This window comes from Hemicordylus capensis, chromosome 3, assembly GCF_027244095.1.
Source record: "Hemicordylus capensis ecotype Gifberg chromosome 3, rHemCap1.1.pri, whole genome shotgun sequence".
Taxonomy (NCBI): Eukaryota; Metazoa; Chordata; class Lepidosauria; order Squamata; family Cordylidae; genus Hemicordylus; species Hemicordylus capensis.
This window is the reverse complement of record NC_069659.1, coordinates 230,891,010-230,911,812: the sequence shown is the minus strand read 5'-3', so window position 1 is coordinate 230,911,812 and position 20,803 is coordinate 230,891,010. Positions and strand designations below refer to the sequence as shown.

At 44.8% G+C, this 20,803-nt stretch overlaps 1 protein-coding gene across 4 annotated transcripts in view; it reads right to left on the bottom strand.

Annotated features, from left to right (window-relative positions):
- The window catches only part of TET1 (tet methylcytosine dioxygenase 1), a 156,388-nt gene extending 138,735 nt beyond the window's left edge, over nt 1-17,653 (bottom strand). For 2 of the 4 annotated variants that reach the window (XM_053308021.1, XM_053308025.1), the window contains exon 1: nt 17,404-17,653. The gene's annotated coding sequence lies outside the window, so the exon portion shown is untranslated. Of the gene's footprint in view, nt 1-5,726; nt 5,780-11,711; nt 11,838-17,403 lie in introns of those variants that run through there. The other 2 variants (XM_053308022.1, XM_053308024.1) reach the window with 2 other exon arrangements.
- Between the last annotated feature and the right edge of the window lie 3,150 nt (nt 17,654-20,803).

Below are 20,803 nucleotides of genomic sequence, written 5' to 3'. Positions count from 1 at the left end.
AACTGAGTACCCCAGTGTGTGGTGGTGTAGTTGACACATGGCAGTTGACAGTTGGCACTGTCCAATGACAGCCAAAATGAACAGAAAAAATGAAAGCATATAATGAATCCTCATAAGTATTCATTATGAGGAAAAAGTATTAGACACCAAAGAATCTAAACACTTCAATATTCCTAAAAAATATACTGAGTACCCACTGCCTTGCAGGTGAGTGTGTGTGTGTGGGGGGTGTAGTTGGCACATAGCAGATGACAGTTGGCACTGTCCAATGACAGTCAAAATGGACAGAAGAAATGAAGGTGTGCAATTAATCCTCACAGAGATTCATTATGAGGAAAAAGTATTAAACACCAAAGAATACAAACTCTTCAAAAATAGTGACCACACATTTTGCTCCATAACTCCATTTCTACACGGACTAGGGCTTAGATTTTTTTTTTAAATGAAAGCTGGGGATTGATGTTAGGTTAGGATAGGGCGACTCCGAATCCCCATTATTTCCTTCAAATCCCCATTATTTTTACTGATACAAAATCAGTAAAAACTTTTTTAAAAAATCATTAAATATCAACCAAGTGCCCCACTGCCTTGAAATTTGGGTGGTAGGTAGCACCCATGGGGACCTACCCACCAACCAAATTTGGTGCCCCTAGGCTCTTTATAAGTAGTCTGAATTGATCCAAATCAAATCAATTCCAAATCAAATCTGGGGAGATTCAGGGAGACAGATTCAGACACAAAGCAAACCGGGGTAATTAAATACAAGCACAAATTGAATTAAAAAAAACCTATTTGTGCACATCCCTACTCTTTAATGTACCCCTTGAGGTTATTCTCCAAATCAAGCCAGGCTGCAACCCCACTTCTCCTTGCACGTTATGATTTTGGCATACTTGCCAGGTCATCTCTTTCTGATTTCCACCAACTTTCATCCACTTCATCCGCCTACGTTCATCCACAGCATTCATCCACTTCAAATTCATGGGCTGCAGCTCTGTTTCCGACCTCTTCTGCTCTTAGCACAACTGTCAGCTTGAAACTGGCAGTGTAGCTCTTATGCCATTTTGGTGCCATTTCCCTCCACAAAAACGCCATCAGAAATCTTGCCTGGAAATCTTATATAAACGCTGCATCAGCAGGAGCACTTTTCTGGCTTGCACCCAAACTCTCATGTAAAATCTGCATCAGCATAAATGCCGCAGGCGGCAAAACCCAACTTTTGAACATGTACCCGCCGTAGCATTTCTACCAAAAGTTACGGTGCTTGAGAAGTTGAGACATCTACGTCCTGCAAAGTTTTCAAGCAAAGCAAACCTGGACAATTATCTCTCAGTGACTGCAGAGATAAGAATGCTGCAACTTCAAGGCTTTTCAAGTGGGGACCAGCTTCTACTCCTCATCCTAACAAATGAACATCTCTTGATTGGCTCAGGAGGCAGATTAAAGCCCAAAACCTAATTTATACTATCCATGTAATATGAAAGGCACAATGATTCTGTTGAGGATAGTGCTGAGAACCAATGAAGCAGTTCTCTAGTTGTTGCTGGGAATTTTCCACCCCCTTTGAATTTATCTGCTTCTGTGCCTGGGACAATAGTTAAGTCTGCTACCTAAGATACATCTTTGTTTAGTTGCCCTTGGAAGGTTCAAACTGTTTGTTTTTCTCATTGTGGAAAGCTCTGTGTTGCCAGGATTGATTCTAAGCATTTTGACACCCAAGTCTAAAAATCCAACTGGCATGTTCTCCTCCCTCCCCACACACATTAAATTAACATAGGGACAAACATCTGCAAAGTTCTCCTACACAAGTACCATACCTGCCCATATGTCCCTATCTTCCCATTCACCGGAATGGGAAAATACGGACATGTTGGCAGTTATGAAGTGCCATCATGCTCCTGCATAGCTCCCATTCATCTTAATGGTTTGGGACAGAAGAAGGTTATCATGGGTCTGATCCATGTGGCACAACAATCTATTTGCCGGTCACCCTTAATGGTGCCCAAAATACACTGCAGAAGGTGGCAGCCTCACTTTCATGATAAGGATGTGGCTATGCCAGAGTAAGAATCCCTTCATCTAGCCATTTAAAATTGAATACATTTAAACACTCCAAAACTATGATTCCCAGCTCTATACACCTAGAGCTGGCTAGGAGTTTCATTCGACACACCCCATAGTTTGCTGGAAGCAATGCAATCCTGACCAATGCTAATCCAATCAAGATAAGGCGAGAATCCTCCTTAACTTGATCAATTTTATTGCAAGTGTAGAATTTCAGTCCTTTAAAAAATGCTGCTGGGCAGTTGTTATAGATAAGTACGTGTTTTGTGTAGATTACACAAATGCTTCTGAGACACACTGGTACAGAATCAACAATCTTGGCTTCATCTCTACTCTGATGTAATTTGAGCATTACAACCATTCTTTCCTAAGCCCTGATCCTCTACACACTGGCCATAACCCAATACAGAGGTGCCATCAGTGATGTGAGTTTTCTGGAACATTTTGAATTGGACAATTTTCCAGTGCTAAATAGATTGGGATTGGATTTACATTGTTTGATTTAAAAGTAAATAAAACTAAAAGAGAATTTTATATGCTATATAAATATCTCAAAAGTTTTTCCAACAGTCAAAAGTATTTGAACTGAAATATTGTATTAGCAAAACAAGTCAAAGTAATCCCAAGCATGTTTGCCCAGAAGTAAAACCTACTGGCTGACACCCAGACTAATGCTGAACTATCATGCAAGGGGGAGTGGCACAATTGCTGGCAATCCCTCCTTCTCTCTGCAGCCACCTGTGCCTCTCGAAACTATGTACCTAAAGGTCCTCCAACCCTCAGAGACATAGTTTCAGGAAACATGGGTGGTTGCAGAGGCAGCAGAAGTGCCTAAAAGTATACATACACACACACACCCCGCTTGTGCGATGGAAAACCCTGGTGTGTCACTGCAGAATTAGTCTGGATATGGGCCACTATGTTTGGTGGGATTTATTATCAGCAACCGTGCATAGGATTTCAATAATATGATTTAAAAGGAGCTGAATTTAAACATTCAAACATAATCAAAGCTTTACTTTGAAATTATTTTTTTAAATGGAATACTTGTAAATATTTTAAGTCAGTGGGGAAATCAGTGGCAGCCCGTGAACACGCCTCCGGGGGTGGGAGGAGGCAGTAAGAGTAAAGTAATTCAGGACTCACCTGCACTGCCACAGTACCTGAATGCTATTTGGAGCCGCAACGTGCTGCCCAGCAGCCCCTACGGTGGGGAAGCGCCTCCGCCACTCACCTGGCTTCCATGGAGCCAAGCTCCTGCCAGTGGCCAGGTGAGTGGTGAAGGTGCTTCCCCACCGTAGGGGCTGCTGGGCGGCACGTTGCAGCTCCGAATAGCGTTCAGGTGCTGCCACCTTTAGTCTTGAAGCTGCCTCCCGCCACCCCACCGGAGGCGCATTCATGGGCCGCCACTAGGGGAAATAACTTGCCAAGCGAGCAAGGAGTTGCACGTTTGAATCCCCGCTAGTCAGGCACGGCTCATGAACGTGCCTGAAAGGGGGGGGCGGGCGACGGGTAGCTGGAGGGGACTCACCTCCGCGGGAGCCAGGTGAGTGGCGGAGGCGATTCCCCGCCGCGGGGGCTGCTGGGCGGCACGGAGCACCAGCTCAGTTTACCTTAAAGAAGCCGCCCCCCCGCCCCCCCGCAGGCCCGTTGACGAGCCACGCCTGCTGCTAGTATGTTATGTTTCCCAGACTATGGGAAACACCTATATCGGGCAGCAGTGATAGGAAGATGCTGAAAGGCATCGTCTCATACTGTGTGGGAGATGGCAATGGTAAACCCCTCCTATAAAAAGAAAACCACAGGGCTCTGTGGTCGCCAGGAGTCAACACTGACTCGATGGAGCAACTTTACTTTACTTTTACAACTCAATAGCATACAATTCCTTGCACAGTTTAAATTCAGAAAGGTATGAAGGCACTGCAAAAACCTTTCCAAGAATTTTAGCACTCCCAAAGTGCTATTCATTTTTACTATATATGCATGCATACTTCCTAGGACCAGTTACCTAATTTTTTTAAATTCAAACTCAGAGCAGTTTCAGTTTGACTGGTTTTATCTTACCAATTTGTCGCCCATATCCAAACTAAGAGTTACACGCAGGAGCACTTCCATTCACACACAGACAGGAGGGCCAATTTTAAGCGATGCCCCCTTCCCCTGCAGCTGCCTGTGTCTTCTGAAAATATGTTCCTGGGGGTTACAGGGCCCAAAGGAGCTTATTAATTCCCTGTTCAGCAGAATTGACTGATAATCAACCACTGGTAATGTGAAATAAATTATTTCATATTATTTTTTCTGCATGGAATCCTCTATTGTGCCTTTGATGCAATTTTCAAGTTGCAGTGACTGCTATGTTCTTTTAACCTCAAGCAGCCTCAGCAGCTTGGGTGGGAAGATGCTTAAAGGAAGGCTGCACCTTGATCATCAAGGCTTGATGCATGCTTAATCTGGGACAAGTCCCTTTGCAGACAGTAATCTAACTCCTGAATAAATATGCTTTTGATTGTGCTAGACGTAATCTGAGGGCTGTAACCAGTGTCAGTTAACTTAAAAACAGAACTTTGCATAACAAGACGTTATAGCCCTATTTGGACGTTTAAAAAGAAAAGAATGCAAAGCACACTGGAAGTCCCGCCCTGGCGCGTCACTCAACCCGTCACCTGCTCTCCTCACAGTTACCATGGTGTTTGTCTGAAAAAGCAAACTGCTGTAACCCTGGTGGTGCGCTTGCCTGTGATTGGCATGCTCAGGTTAGGTGCCCGAGCCTGCTGATCACAGAAATGCCCCCCATCATGGTTACAGCATTTGCCTTTTCAGAAAAACACCACAGTAACCATGAAGAGAGTGGGCAGCAGGGTGAATGATGCTCCAAGATGGGATTTATGCTGTACTTTACAATGTCTCTACTGTACTTGCAATGGCTGCACTTTTGGATGGAAAAGAACATCCAAATATTAACATTAGGCAAAGAAGGTGGAGAGAATATAAATATAAATATATATATAATGTACCTGTCGCTAATCCCATGCGTGGCAGCTCTTGTGAGAGTTTGTGAGCGAGCAGCTGGAAAAAAGCGAACAGGTGAGAGAAACAGGCGAGAGAAAGTGGCGCAAGGGAAAGCACCGAGGACGGGGTGGGCAAGGGAAAGCAGAGGACGGGGAAAGTGCCAAGGAAGGATGGGAGAGAGAAAGAGGAGATGGGGAAAGTGGGAGGAAGGGGGGAGGGGTGGGGAAAGCGGCAGCAGCAAGGAAGCGGTGGGGTGGGAAGTAGCAGGGAGAGAAAGCGGCAGTGGGGGGGAGAGAAAGTGGCAGTTAGGCAGGCAGCCTGAAATGGGCTGAGAAGTGGGGGAAGAGCTGAGGGGGAGGCAAGAGGGGAGATGAGAAGGGAGGGCCAAGAACAAGGGTCAAACTAGAGGCACAGATGCTCTGCACCTGGGCCAGCTAGAACACAAAAAATATATTTAACAACATTACATTACTTCATGGGACCTTATTGCAACAAGACTGAGCTGCAAAGCTTACTGGGTAAGACCTTGGGCCAGCAGTCACCATCTCTCAGCTTAAGCTATCTCAGAGTTGTTGTGAGAGTAATGGGCAGGGACCCATGTATGCTCCCTTCCGCTTTTTGGAGGAAGGGTGAGAGAAACTATTACAACTAACCTGAAGAATCATCATTGCCAGAAATTAGCTTTCCATTGGACTGAAATCAATGAACTGGTCTAAAAGCTGCTCTTATTCTGAGACTTTAGAATAAGGGGGCAGTGTTTAGGGGAGGGGCCACAGATCAGGGGTACAGTGTATGCTTTTCAAGCAGATGGTCTCAGGTTCAATAGCAGAGACCTCCAGTTAAAGGATCTCTAATAAAAGGCTAAGAAACACTACTGCTCCAGACCCTAGAAAGCTGCTGGCTTTTAGAAAAAGTAAATGCTTAGTTAGATGAACCAATTACTCTAACATATATGAAGCTAACTTCCTCTGGACTCAATTTTCTGTGCTCCACACAGGCACATCTTTATTATCTACAATTTATATAGCACCAAAGCAATCCACACTACTTGGTTAAAGCCAAGTAATTTGAATTAAATTATGGGCAGGCCCATCCCATGCATGCTTACTAGGGTTGCCAACTCTTACTGAAGCTATTCCAGGAGTCCCCCCCCCCTCAATAATTTTCACACTATCAAGTCATTAAAATCTCCCAGATTGCTTTCAGTAGTCATGGGAAAACTGAAGAGGATTCCAACTCCAGGCAGGTTGGCAACCCTAATGCTTACTCAGAAGTCAGCACCACCAAGTTCAAAGGATTTCACTTCTAAGTAACTTGGAAGCCTCAATTTCATCTATTGTAAGGTGAGCCAGCGTGGTGTAGTGGTTAGAGTGCTGGACTAGGAGCGGGGAGACCCGAGTTCAAATCCCCATTCAGCCATGATACTAGCTGGGTGACTCTGGGCCAGTCACTTCTCTCTCAGCCTAACCTACTTCACAGGGTTGTTGTGAGGAGAAACTCAAGTATGTAGTATACCGCTCTGGGCTCCTCGGAGGAACAGTGGGACATAAATGTAACAATAAATAATAATAATAAGAAGAAGAAGGTGGTAGTTGTTTATATATTTCTGCCAAAATACATGGCACTTTTCAAGATTACTAAAGCAAGAAGAAAGGGACCTGTCCAGAGGACCATATAATCTTAATGTAGGCTATACAGAGAGGCAGATCTGTAACTTTTTTCTGTGACAAAGGATCTGTGCCTTTAACAGCTTGTGTCAGGCAGAAATCCAACAGCCTCCCCATCCAGGAGGGGGAGTTCCAGAGGAACTGTACAAAATAAGCTTCTGCCTAACATGTAATTGTTAGATGCGCAATACTTCTGACAGGGAAGGAAAATGGCAGCAGTCTTAGTAGTAGGTAAAGGGACAGACTGGAATTGAGCCAAGTCCAGGTCACAATTCTATTCCCAATGTTAGCAGTAATTTCGATGCTGAAAGACTTTTTGCCACACCACAACAGTCGACAATCTCTCTCTCTCTCTCTCTCTCTCTCTCTCAAGCTGTGTCTTGGTTGATGTAGTGTGTGTGTGTTTCAATGATCAGAGTAGCCATGTAGGTTCTTAGATTCCTAAATGCTGGACTTAAAACATAACTATGGAGAAGTCAGAGTGCCTGTTTTCCCAAACTGATCAAGAAAGGGTTAATGCTCTGCCTAAAGGAGATGCAGCTGATAATGACTGTTACTGATGCAGGGCCTGTGCTATGCTTAAGCCACAGTCACTTGACCAATTGCTTAATAAAAGGACAGGCTAAACTTAGGAGAGAGGGGAATTTCAGAGAAACAGTTTTATTTAGAGGCGGGGGAGGGGGTGAGAGATAGCAGAGCTTCTCTGTGTTGGGAAAAATATATGGGAAATCGGTTATACTGTATGTTGCCTTAATGGAACTAGGAACGTAGTGGAGGAAATCACATTTAAATTTAGATAAGCATTGTGTACCAAAATGTGCAGTAAATACAAAGAATTGTGAAGATCGCGTTTCTGTAGACGAGATGTGGTAGGGGTAATTTAATGTTACTATTTTAACAGGAGCAGAAGTGTTTATGGTTCTTTGTGTAGAAATATATAACTTGTGAACTGGCTTAGAGAGGAAACTGGGGCACACACAAAAAGACACAAACCATCGGTGGAAGGTTAATTTACAAAGAGTGACTTTGTATATAAGTCTCCTATACACAAAGCACTTGCATGTAGGGAACACCATGCAAACCACATGTTGAGTATCATGTTTGGACCTTGGCCTGATCAACCAAATATTGCATCCTTAAGCAAGAATGCCTACTCAGGATCAATTAATATAAGGATTAGTGAGCCTTCACTATTAAGGGATCCTGAGTATATCCCTCTTGCTGCCTCTGTTTAAAAAACATTGGTGACCCATGGGGTTTCAAGTTTTTGAGAAGTACACTATGCAGGTCAGTCCACTCATGGTGTACTGTATATTTTCAAATTGTCCCTTGCACTTCCAGAACCAAGTATAAAATAGTGGAACTTGGCTCACAAAACAAATTAATGTTGAATAGTAGGAAATATGTGTTTCTTGTTTGAGGGGGATTGTTTAACGAATAAGGATATTTGAGGGAGAAATGCAAGGCCATTATCAGTCTGTAATGTCTTCTGGCCTGTTGTATACTGTAAAGAAAAAAGAATCAGCTGCTTACTGTGGCTAACTTGCATCTGCTAAAGGATAGCTGGCCGTAATATATAATTTACATATTTGCATTTGGAGAGAAGAGGGGAAGACCTGAGACTTGGAAATAAACTTCCATACCACAAAGCCTTTTCCATTCTCTAATACAGGGATTTTCAACCAGGGTGACTTGAACCCTAGGGGGTACTTTGAAGCCTTGTAGGGGGTACATGGGTGACATAGGTTACATTTTGTAGGGTGTACATGGGTTACAGCCACCTAATGGCGCAGCGGGGAAGCAACTTGCCTAGGGAGCAAGAGGCTATCAGTTCAAATCTCTGCTGGTGTGTTTCCCAGACTATGGGAAACACCTATATCGGGCAGCAGCAATATAGGAAGGTGCTGAAAGGCATCATCTCATACTACAAGGGAGGAGGCAACGGTAAACCCCTCCTGTATTCTACCAAGCAAACCACATGGCTCTGTGGTCACCAGGAGTTGACACCGACTCAATGGCACAATCTTTCCTTTCCCTTTTTTACATGGGTTACGTTTTGTCACCAGTGCTTGCATGACAGAGCTCATTGTAGGAGATCAGAATTTGAGGGAGGAGTTAGATCTTCCTATGCTGGATGGGGTTACACTCCCCCAGAAGGAACAGGTATGCAGCTTGGGAGTGCTCTTGGATTGAGGCCTCACCCTAGTATCTCAGGTGGAGGCTATGGCTAGGAGCACCTTCTGATTCGACAGCTGCATCCATTCCATGAAGAGAACAATCTCAAAAGTGGTGTATCAGCTGGTAACCTCCAGGCTTGACTATTGCAATGCAGCAGCCAGACTAGTCTCTGGGGTATCCTGGGGAGACTATATTATGCCTGTACTTAAACAGTTGCACTGGTTGCAGATATATTTCCAGGCAAAAAACAAAGTGCTGGTTAGCCTCTTTAAAGGCCTGAATGGCTTAGGTCTGGGTTACCTTAAGCAGGGCTGCTCAATTTCGGTCCTTCTGCAGATGTTGGCCTACAATTCCCATAATCCCTGGATCCTGGCCACTGTGGCTAGGGATTATGGGAGATGTCGTTCAAAAACAGCTGGGGGGCCTAAATTGAGCAGGCCTACCTTAGAGAGTGTCTTCTTCTGTATAATCCCCACTGCACGTTAAGGCCATTTGAGGAGGTCCATCTCCAGTTACCACCAGTAGGTCTGGTGGTGACTCTGAACCGAGCCTCTGCTCCTGGGCTGTGGAATGCACTCCCAGCAGAAATCCGTGGTTTGGAATCATTGTTGGCCTTCAAGAGAGCCCTTAAAACCTATTTGTTTAAAACCCTGGAAGGCCAGACCAAACTGCTTTTAAATTTGTTCTTGTATTGATTTAAAACAATCAGTGATTGTTCATGGGGGTTTTGTGGTGTTGTGCACCACCCAGAACCTTTGGATGGGGCAATATCAAAATCTAATAAATAAATAGAACCATTCCAACTCCCTGACTTATTTGCATGCTGCACCACTAGCTCTCTCTCCAGAAGGAGAGGGGAAAGAATGTCAAGCAGCACCCCTCCCTCTTCCTCTCCATGGGACTGGCTCAGTATGGGCTCGGGCTCAGCCCCCCTCCCGCAGTCTGACAGGCCCATCCATGAGAGAAATGCTGGTTGAAGCTCAGAGTCAGCATTGCCATTGCTGCCAAGTCTGCCAATTAGGCTGAGGGAAGGGTGGTCTGAGCCTGAGCTCCTAGCCAGGCCATCATGTGGAAAGAGAAGGAAGATTGGGGTCAGGTCAGGGGTGTGCTGTGGAGCCCTGGCCATGAGGCTACAGAGGATGGGAGGAGTTAGTGATCTGTGGTGGTTTTATTTTGCCCATTCCCAGGGCAGATTCACTGAACTTATCTTTTATTTCCCATCAACTTGGGCAAGATTTACTTCTGGAGGCCACAATTCTTGGCTGTTTATATGGAGTGCCTGAGCTGAAGCTTTGAGATAGAAGGGGTACACTTGTTTAAAAAGATTGGGAAGCCCCTGCTCTAATCAAGCCAAAATGGCTCCTTATTTTTGAACAGTTGTTATGGTAGCAATGTAGTGGGCACTGGAGCTGCACAGCAGACATATCTGCAGAAACATTCTCTGGAACTCGAAAGCTTGCTATGCACTTTGCCCACAGATTGTCCAACAGAGGGAGATGCTTGTCTCTTTGAGACACATAGAACACCCTAGACCAGGGGTAGGCAACCTTGACTCTCCAGCTGTTGCTGAACTTCCTTGATCTGCAACCAGTTAATTATGGCTGGGGGTAATGGGAGTTGTAGTTCAGCTGGAGAGCCTAGGTTGCCTATCCCTTCCCTATACCAGTGTTCCTTATTTAAAGGCTCAGGAGGTAGTGGCCGCTCCCATTGATCCTAATTGTTTGTCAAGCCGATGTGAACCTCCCACCAAAGCTGATTACTCTATACAGCGTCCCTAGCGCTGCATGGAGGCAACTGTTCCCACTGGTCAGTGCTGTGACCCAACATCAGTGGGGTTCCTTTAAGGGAAACAAGAGCCCTTTGGAATCCCAGCACCATATTGGAAGGCATGCAGAGGCTGCTAGAAAGTGTAGTTCTTGTCAGTGCTTTCCTGAGAGTTCTACAGGGAAAGTGCTGGGAAGAATTAAACTTTCCAGTACTCTGTACACACCTTCCAAGATGGCACTGTGGCTTCTCAGGGCATGAAGGGGCCTCCTTGGCGCTGGGGAAAATGCAGGACTGTGTGGAGGTCAACAATGGTGGGAAATGGTTCCCACATTGAAGGGTTTTTTGTTTTTGTTTTTTTTACACACCAAAGTGCCCCCTACTTGAAAATTAAATCATCTAGTGAGTTCTTGGTTGAGATAAGAGATGAACCAAATTACTTGTTTTTAACTTTTGCTGTGCATTACTTTGAGCATTTTCATGGGAAAATTGTGTATACATTTCAAAAATATAAAGGACTTTCCAGCTCACTTTCTTAGCACTATTCTCACCATGCTGCTTCAGAACATTATTTTTAAAAGCCTGAGAGCATAATGTACTTGGGTTTGAGCCTTTACTTAAGGACATAGGCAGTATATAAATAGAATTAATAATAATAATGATAATAATGATGATGATGATGATGATGATGATGATGATGATAATAATAATAATAAATAAGAACAGTCTTCTTGGATCAGACCAAAGGCCTATCTTGTCCAGCATCATGTTTCCCAAAGTGGCTGACCAGATGTCTCCAGGAAGCCCACAAACTAGTCCTCTCCTGCAGCTGCTCCTAGCAACTGTTACTGAGTGGTATACTACTTCTAAACCTGGGAGTTCCATACTGCCATCATAACTAGTAGCCATGAATAAACTTATCTTCCATTAATTTGTCTAATACCCTTCTGAAGCCATTTAAGTTAGTGACCATTATATATCATCTTGTGGCAGCAAAATCCAAAAATGATACACTCTGTGAAAAAGTACCGTATTGCCTTTTGTCTGGCTTGACTCTCCTGCCAATCAGTTTAACTGGATGATTCCAGGTTGTAGTATTATGAAAGGTGTGGGGGAAGGGATTCTCTTTCTCCACTGTCTACACCATGAATAACTGTATAAACCTCTACTGCTCTGGTAGTAGTTCTCATTCTCTCCCCCCCCCCGCCCCCACTCTCTCACACACACACACTCAGGGCTGGCCAAAGCACAGACCTGTATGGGAATGAGACTGAAGATCAGGGGCACTTGGAGGAGCTGACCCCAGCAGAGTGGTCCACATCTAAGAGCAAACCCCCAGAACCGCTGGCACTAGAGCTGCCACCAGAACCTGCCATTTTCATGGAGGCTTCAGAGCCTGCTGCTGCTAGGGAGGCCTCAGAAGGTGCTTGGAAACCTAGTACCCCTTAAATAAGCAGCTGACCCCTGCCTTGGAACTATTCTCCTCGTTTCTGAGACCCCAGGAGAGTACACGAGTACAGCATCTCATTCAACATCTGGATAGGGCTAGTGTTTAAAATATATGTGCTGTCTCAGTCTTCTCTACAACAGCCCTGTAAAAGAAGCCCATATTGCTAACCACATATTGCAGATGGATTACTGAGAACTAGCTGAACCGGCGCACAGCATCTGCACCGCTGGTCTCTCCTTGCCGCTTCCCCCAACCTTCTGCCCCAATCTATTACCAGTCATTTTCGCCCGCTGGCCGCCTCCTTTGCCAGGGCCCGCTGCCTCCTCCACCGCTCTCCCCCCTCCCAGCCCCCATGCCCACCACAACAGCCCCAGTTGCTCGCCAGCCTCCGCCCGGCCATTTTCAGGAGCCTGCCGCCACCGCCGCTCGCCCAGCCGGGCTCCTCTCGGCAGCACGGCTCAACTGCCTGCCGCCTCTTCTCCTCTCGCTGCCCCTCGCTAGCCCGCCACCACTGCTCGCCCAGCCGGGCTCCTCTCCTCTCCTCCTAGCTTCTTCTCCTCTCGCTGCCCCTCGCTAGCCGCCCCAGCTGCTGGAGCGGCACCCCCTCGGCCTCTTCCTCCAGGCGGGCTCCTCCAACCCCCAACTGACGTTTCCAATCCCTCAGTCTCAGCGTGTTGCGAGAGTTCCGCCACCAAATCCTGGGCACGCATGGTCCCAAGAGAAATAAATATATAGATGAGAGAATGGTGGCTTGCTTGAGGCCACTGAGTGAGTGTGTGGCTGAAGAGAACCAACCAGTTCACAGCTTGTTCTTGTTCACCTCACTACACCACTTCTGTTCATCTGCTTTCACAGAACAACGTGCAGAGCCTAACTTCACACACAAGTATAAACCACCACCTGACCACCAACACCCTCAACTTGGAATCTACCTCAGTGAAAATGGACAGCTGCTATTTTGAATCAGGGATTAAAAAGTTCTTTTTTCATCAGATGTATAGGGAATGGTATACTCTGTGGCTACCTGCTGTCCTGTTCGTTCCCCTGCTAACTCAGCCAAGAGGCACCTTTTAAAAGTGGTAATTTGCTTTAATGAGTAAGGGGAGAGCGACTGGCCCTATCCAGCCCCAGCACAGCATCCCTCCAGTGGCTGTTGCTGGTTCTATCTTACATTTCTTTTTAGATGGTGAGCCCTTCGGGGATGGGGAGACATGTTTATGTATGTTTCTCTGTGTAAACTGCTTTGGGAACGTCTGAAAAGCGGTACATAAATGTATACTGCCTACAGCTTATTTTAATGAGTAATCTGGTTCCCACAGCACTCCTATAGTATAAGTGCACTTGGGACTATTCGAGGCAACTAGGCTTATCTCTAAGGACGTAGGCCTGTAGTTTGGCTTCTGACCCCCTCCTTAAAAATAAATCACCTATGCAAGAACAAAAATGTCTGTGCCAGTATAATTTGCTTCTAAATAAAAATATAGTTTCATTTGAGTTATTTCTTATCAGTGGGATTATGGAAACTTATCTGGCAAATATACATTGTACCCCCTTTAAACCCAGTCTTGTGGTATGGAGAAGTCAAAGTCAGAGAGACACAACAAGATGATAGTCACAATATCTGGTTTCTGGTCCATCTCTCTCCACACTTCTATTGTGCAGTAACGTATAATAATTTATTTTTAACTTTTGTAAGTTGCTCTGAGAGCCCTTGTACTGAAGAGAGGGGCACTAAATAGTAGTAGTAGTAACACTAGAAGAAGTAACAGCAGATAATTTGCCCTATTTCAAACTGTCACTATTTTAATTACGCTACCATGATATCCACACTGATCCCCAGATGCTCTCAAGACAGCCAGTTCAGGCCAGACGCATCTTATGTGTGTTTCAAACTGGTATTGACCTCCATAGTAAAATCCTAGCACAGATCAAGCCAAAGGGATGTGCTGCTTGGACTAACACTGTAAATACTCAATACCGTGACTCTTTAATCTTAATACAAAACTGCAGACTGCTTAAAGCTTGAATATAACCTGCACATATTCTTCTCATTAAGCAAGGCCGGATAACAAGTTCTCTTCTTATCACTGCATCAGCAGGAACATTCCACACACAAAACGACTATGCAGACATTTCTTATTGCCCCCTGCTCACCTATACTTACTGCCAACTCAGGGGTGGGCAGATCTGGTCCTCCAGCTGTTCCTGAACTCCAACTCTGATGTCTGATCCCCTGCCACAATAAACTCTGGCTGGGGATGATGGGAGATGTTGTTCAACAACAGCTAAAGGACTTGCCCACGGCCCTGCTGTACCTCTTGTGTAAATGACATTTACACAATGATGTAAAATGTGATCTATTTGTGTCCATAGTTTTTAAGAACTGCTTCATGGTCCATGGAGAAATCCAGTCTATGTGCACACTGGTGTTTCAGCAGTGCACACTGTGGAAAACATTAAACAGTGACAAACATCCCTGAACACTTAAGGAAACATGCAGGACAATCCAGTCTGCCATGGTTGCGTTCCTATTGCCTATTTTATTTATTTATTTCATTTAAAATATTTCTATACCGCCCATAACTTATTTGAAGAGATGTCCCTCCTTCACCCTTTATTTACTGCAGCACACATCAGTTGAACACCCGGTATAGTAAAGTGACTCTACCTTGCAAACTGGCATTATGGATACCAGCATGAATTCCTCTCTGCACTCCTTAAAGAAATCATACTAGATTAAATTGTACAACTGTTGTGTTACTTGGGATAATTGAATGGAACACAGTTCATATGATGTAAATTTTGCAGACTGACCGTCTCAGGATGCGCACTCTATTTGAACATGCAGGCCGAGCGGAAAAGCTAAAAAAGTTAGGTTTACCCTGTACGCCAGTGCCCCTTACCGACATTCATACATCCATGCAGCTGTAAGACAGAACTACACAGGGAACTGCTGAATTGCAGTTACTCTAAATATTACATCCTCAAAGGTTGGTTTCCAGTGAAAGGCAGTAGCCCAGAGATGCAAGTGTTAAACGGCTGTGTGTTGTGGTAAACAGGTAGAGTGGAAAAGAGTGGCATGTGTCCCCAAAACAGCAGCGGGTAACAAAAAACAAAAGGCCAGTCACAGCTCTCCTACACGCCCTCCCAGTGTTTGAGGAGACACTGCTTTCCAGTGTATTTTGGATAAGTGAGAACCAGTCCAAAACAGCCATTTCCTTGGCAGTCAATTCAACACTTATGCATTATTTATTTATGTATTTATTACATTTATAGACCACCAAAGGCTCTGAGCGGTGCACAACTCTAGATAATTATGTTAGGAATTGTGTACCTTGAAATAGTTAATGAGGTAAAGTATGCTGTGGAGTCAGTGTCGACTCCTGGCGACCTCAGAGCCCTGTGGTTGTCTTTGGTAGACTACAGGAGGGGTTTACCATTGCCTCCTCCTGCGTAGTATAAGATGATGCCTAGGTGTTTCTATAGGTGTTTCCCCTAGTCTCCGCAGCGGGGAAATGCTTGACTAACAAGCATAAGTTTGCCAGTTCAAATCCCGCTGCTACTATATAGGGCAGCAGCGATATAGGAAGATGCTGAAAGGCATCATCTCATACTGTGCGGGGGGAGGCAATGGTAAACCCTTCCTGTATTCTACCAAAAACAACCACAGGGCTCTGCGGGCGCCAGGAATCGGAATCAACTTGACGGCACACTTTACCTTTACCATAGTCTGGGAAACATACCAGCAGGGATTCAAACCGGCAATCTCTGGCTTGCTAGCCAAGTCATTTCCCCGCTGTGCCGTGGGTGATCGGAGCCAGGCTCAAAAACCAATTCCTAGCCAGTGAGGTGCGCACATCTTGCAGCTGGTGGTGCTGACTGCAGTGAGGGACAGATCTGTCACCAGATAAGTCAAGATGGTTCAGTGGGCTGGGCAGGAGGCATCACATGAATGATGGGAACTGGATGCACCCCTTGACCCCCCTTCAAAAAGTTGCAAGGATTATCTATTTTTCAAAGGCAGAATTTCAACCACCTTCCCCAGTGGCAGAAACCACCGTTCTCTTGTTCACACCCGCACCCCCGCCGTTCCTAAATCCACCAGAAGAATTGAAACCTCCTGACCTAAGAGGCTGACCCCACCCCTCAGAGTCTGCTTTTAGGGAAGCAGAACGGAGAACTGCTCCCTTATGACTCAGGCTTATGCGGTGTGACAAGAAAGCTGGCTTCCCTCATGACTTGTTGCCACCGCACGTACTCCAGAAAGTCCATATGCAAATAGGCAGCCTACTGTGCTCAAATGGGGACTCGGCAGGCAGGCAGGTAGGTATGCAGGCAAGCTGCCTGGGCTCTGAGCTGGCTTTTAAAACAAGCAGCCAGCCTGGTGGTTGAGCAATAGTGACAAACAGATACTCCTTTCCCCACAAGCGAATGATCAGCCGAAGGGGGAAGGGGGAGGACCAAGCCTCTGCCTCTGCTCTTGTTTCAAGCAGATGGCTTCCTGGAGTGGGATTGATTTCTGCAGAAGGTAGTAGCCAGAGGTGGTCTGCAACGCTCATTGTCGAAATGCCCTCAGAGGGCTGCCGAGGAGCCCAACAATGGGTTAAATTCTATTTTAATTTACGACATAGCAATGATTAATTAGCTCCACAGAGATCAACCAAGCTGCACTGCTGGAAAACCTGGAGAGCCAGCATAATTCAACCCAGTATGCTTTAAAAAAACAAATTAATTCAGATTAAACAACAAAAAAGATTGTTTTTTTAAAAAATTAAAATACAGAAGATGCTGTTCGACCTTCCACGAACGAAAGCTCAGAGAGGGAGGCAGGGCTGGTGAGGAGTGTCCTTTTAATTGTTCCCTACCATTGCACAGAGATTTAAAGCAGCTTTGCTTGCCTGGCGGGTTTTTCCAGGCAGGCTTCGGCAGCTTTAAGACAAACTTGCACTGGGCAGTCTTCTTGGATTTTTAACTAATAACAAACATGGGGTTTGGAAGCTTCCATTAATAAGAGGAAAAAACGTCTTCGGTTCCCTCCCCCAATCATCTGCAAAAACTTGGTTTTCGGGAGTGGAACAACTTTTCACCAACTTTTAATTGCCTCGCATTCCACTTTCCACATCTATCCTGGAGAAACTACAGCCAAAGCTTTGGAAGGGGCTATTTTCACTACGCCGCGAAGAAAAGTTGCATGCACGAAAAAAGGCTTCATTGCATCTCCTCCCCTCCCCACGTTTTCGCTTCTCCGGGAATCGATCCCCCAGTACATACCAGGCTTATTGCGTTGTCAATAAGATATTAACAGGAAAAGGCGATCCATGCATGGCTTTGCAATCCACAACTGAAAAAGAGCAAGTAAAGTTTCAGGGCTCATCCATCCAGCTGGTCTCTCCATACAGGAGGGGGGGGACCACCTATGTGGGATATGAAGACCGCCCCCGAATGATGGGGGGGGGGGAATAAAACGTGCTCTCCCCGGAAGGTTAGTATCTTCCCCTGCCAGACCCCTCTGGCAGGGAGGCTCGGCTATGCTCTCGAGCTGGACGGAGCCCTCCAAGCAAAATGCAAAATACGAGCTGGATCTCCAAGCCGGAGTGGGACTGCTTATCTCTCGCCCCCCTGGCCTCTTAAGGCCACTGATTAGTTCAACTTATGAGCGCTTCACTCAAGACGCCCTGAGTACAGAAATATCAAGAACAGATTCCTTTCCTAGAAGCAAGTCTAGCTGTGTGGAGAGCCAAAGGGGGAATATGGGTCTTCCTCCAGTGTTTTCAAGAATCAGATTTAAAAATGATCCATGCTTTGAATCTGTCTGTGATGCAAATGAAAATGCTAATTGACTAGAATATAATTTGATTTATTATTATAATTACATTTATATCCCGCTCTTCCTCCAAGGAGCCCAGAGCGGTGTACTACATACTTGTGTTTCTCCTCACAACAACCCTGTGCAGTAGGTTAGGCTGAGAAAGAAGTGACTGGCCCAGAGTCTCAGCTGAATGGGGATTTGAACTCGGGTCTCCCTGGTTCTAGTCCAGCACTCTAACCACTACACTGCACTGGCTCATTTTGAAAGGCCCACCACAAAAATAAACACACCAAGTACTTTGTAGAACCAAGGACAGCAGTGGTTTTGGTTAGTTAACAGTGTTTCACATATGCCACAAATACTCTGAGAGATGCCAGGAATAAAACTTTTGTGTCCTGTGAAAACTGTCTTCAGCTTTTTTACTGACAAACTGCAAATACATTTTTTCATATACATATATAATATTTATTACTTCTTAGGAGTGTAACAGCCCACTCCTATGCAGAGTTAGAAATACCCATGACCATTTAAATAAATAGCTGTAGGTGCATCTACCCTAACTAAGCTTGGGCTGTAAAATAATTGGACACTATACACAGTTTTAAAATATGCAGCGCCCTGCCTGTAGATTCACATTCCAAATCAAGTGGTGGGTGACTTCAGTCTCCATAAGATCTGCTTCTTTTTCTATTAGAAATGCTTGGTCCACTGCCGGATCTTTAAAAGGGCAAAGCAAGAGTCTTCCTGACCCGGGACCTTAAAGGGGTCCTGGCTCAAGACATCTTTAAGGTATCTGGGTCAAGTGATCTGGAGTCTTCACTCTTGTTTAAGAATGTATGAAGCATCTTGCTAGATCACACCAGGTCATTGCAAGAATCCCAACAGTCAAAAGGCATTGTGGGGGTCCACCAGAAATTGATCAGTGGATCATAGTCTACTTTCTGCTTGTCCCTGATCTGAATTACAAGATAAACTTCCTGTCTGCAAAGTGCACCCGCACCAAAGTGTTGAACAGCTCCATGCAAAGTGTTGATGGTGGGGAGGGATGGGTGTGGGGTGGGGTGGGGTGGGGGAGGAAAGCAAGCTTAGGAAAGCAGCTGCTGGCATCTCTTTTCTCCTGCTTTGGTCCACTCACAAAACAGCAGTATGTGCTTCATCTATTTTATTATTATTATTATTATTATTATTATTATTATTATTATTATTATTATTATCTACCGCCCTTCCAAAAATGGCTCAGGGTAGTTTAGCTCTGTAGTGTACAGAATCCGAGGTGTAGGAAGTCTCTTTGGAAAAGGGAAGTAAATTCACACACACCCCATGAACAGCACATGTTTCATGTGGGCCTAAAGTGGGAAGCCAATCAACACTGGTAATACAGGTTTTCTTCAAAGATGACTTCAATTTGAAAGGGCAATAGATATGGCATTTATCCTCACAACAACCCTGTGAGGTCAGTTAAGCTGAATGACTGGTCCAAGGTCAGGTCTCGCCTGTGTCTCCTACAGTGTTTAGCAAAATATGCGACAGAGGGGCACAACCCCTGCAGACTGAAGCCACTGGTGGATGGGCACAGTAGGAACTGCATGTACAGTATGATTGCATTCAATCTCCTCAAATTGCAATTTACAGATATATTCTTAAAGGGTTTCCAAGTAACTTGCCATTGTGTCACAGATATCCTTAGCTTCATTTACACACACCAAGACACAAACATTAGGTACATTCGTAAAGGTAAGCTATTGTTCTTCCTCTTTGCTTTGCTCTCATGCAGATAACAAAATCTGTACTGTATTTAAGATAATTTGCCTTTGAAAATTACACTCTAACCAAACTACTTCTGGAAAGAGAACAGGCTGGAGGTTTGGTGTTAACTCTGGATCAAGTGTGGATCACATCACCATTGCACAGGCTCATATTGAATGTAGGCATAAGAAGAATGTATAGAACCACTGTACCCTTTTCTTGTTATTTTAAGATAAGAGCATAGTTTGGTGGCGATACAAACCAATGCTAGAAAGCTTTGGTGGTGGTGGTGAGTCAATGCTAGAAAGCAATGCTAGCATTATTTTAAGATAAGAGCATAGTTTCCTGGTGATGCAAGCCAATGCTAGAAATTTTGAAAGAAGCAGCTGGCAGTTTTTGGCAAATTAGAAAGGATACAAGATGGTTCAGACAAGTCTGTAGACCAGCAAAGCTTTCAGTTTGCACTTCTGTGGGCAGGAAACTAGTTGCTTATGTAAGATCTCTGACAAGGAAGCAAAACACTAGTGAAAAAATAATACAATGCCTACAACTGTCAATATAAAGAGTTGGATGGCATATTACTGAACTGGATATCAGTTGATGCTGACTGGGGAGTTGTAGACCCGACTATGTAGGGAGTGGATGCATTTCTGGCCAAGTGATTTAAAAAATGTGAGTTGGGTATATGGAGAGAGAGAGAAATCCAAGATATAAATGTTAAAGAAAACACAAAGGTGAGTGTTACAATCCTGTGCACACTTACTTGGGAATGAGTTAGTATATAAGTCCAAGTATACATGTATAGAATTTTTAAGCTGAATGGTCCCAGTCCTTTGCACATTTACTCAGAATAAATTAAATAGAAGTGGAAGCTTCGGATAAGATTGCATCAAATGTAACTTGGAAAGCCACAGAGGAAAATCATACAGCAGTGGAGACATTGACAAGTTGTAGTCTTGCCTGCCCCCAACCCCAATCTTTGCTTTTTGATATAACAGCTGATACATATATGCCTATCACTGCCACTGAACAAACCTAGCCTCTACCAGTCAATTTCTTCATCAGCAACCTGACAAGAGGGCTGTGGCTAGGATTTTGGCCAGCTAGCCAGAAAAA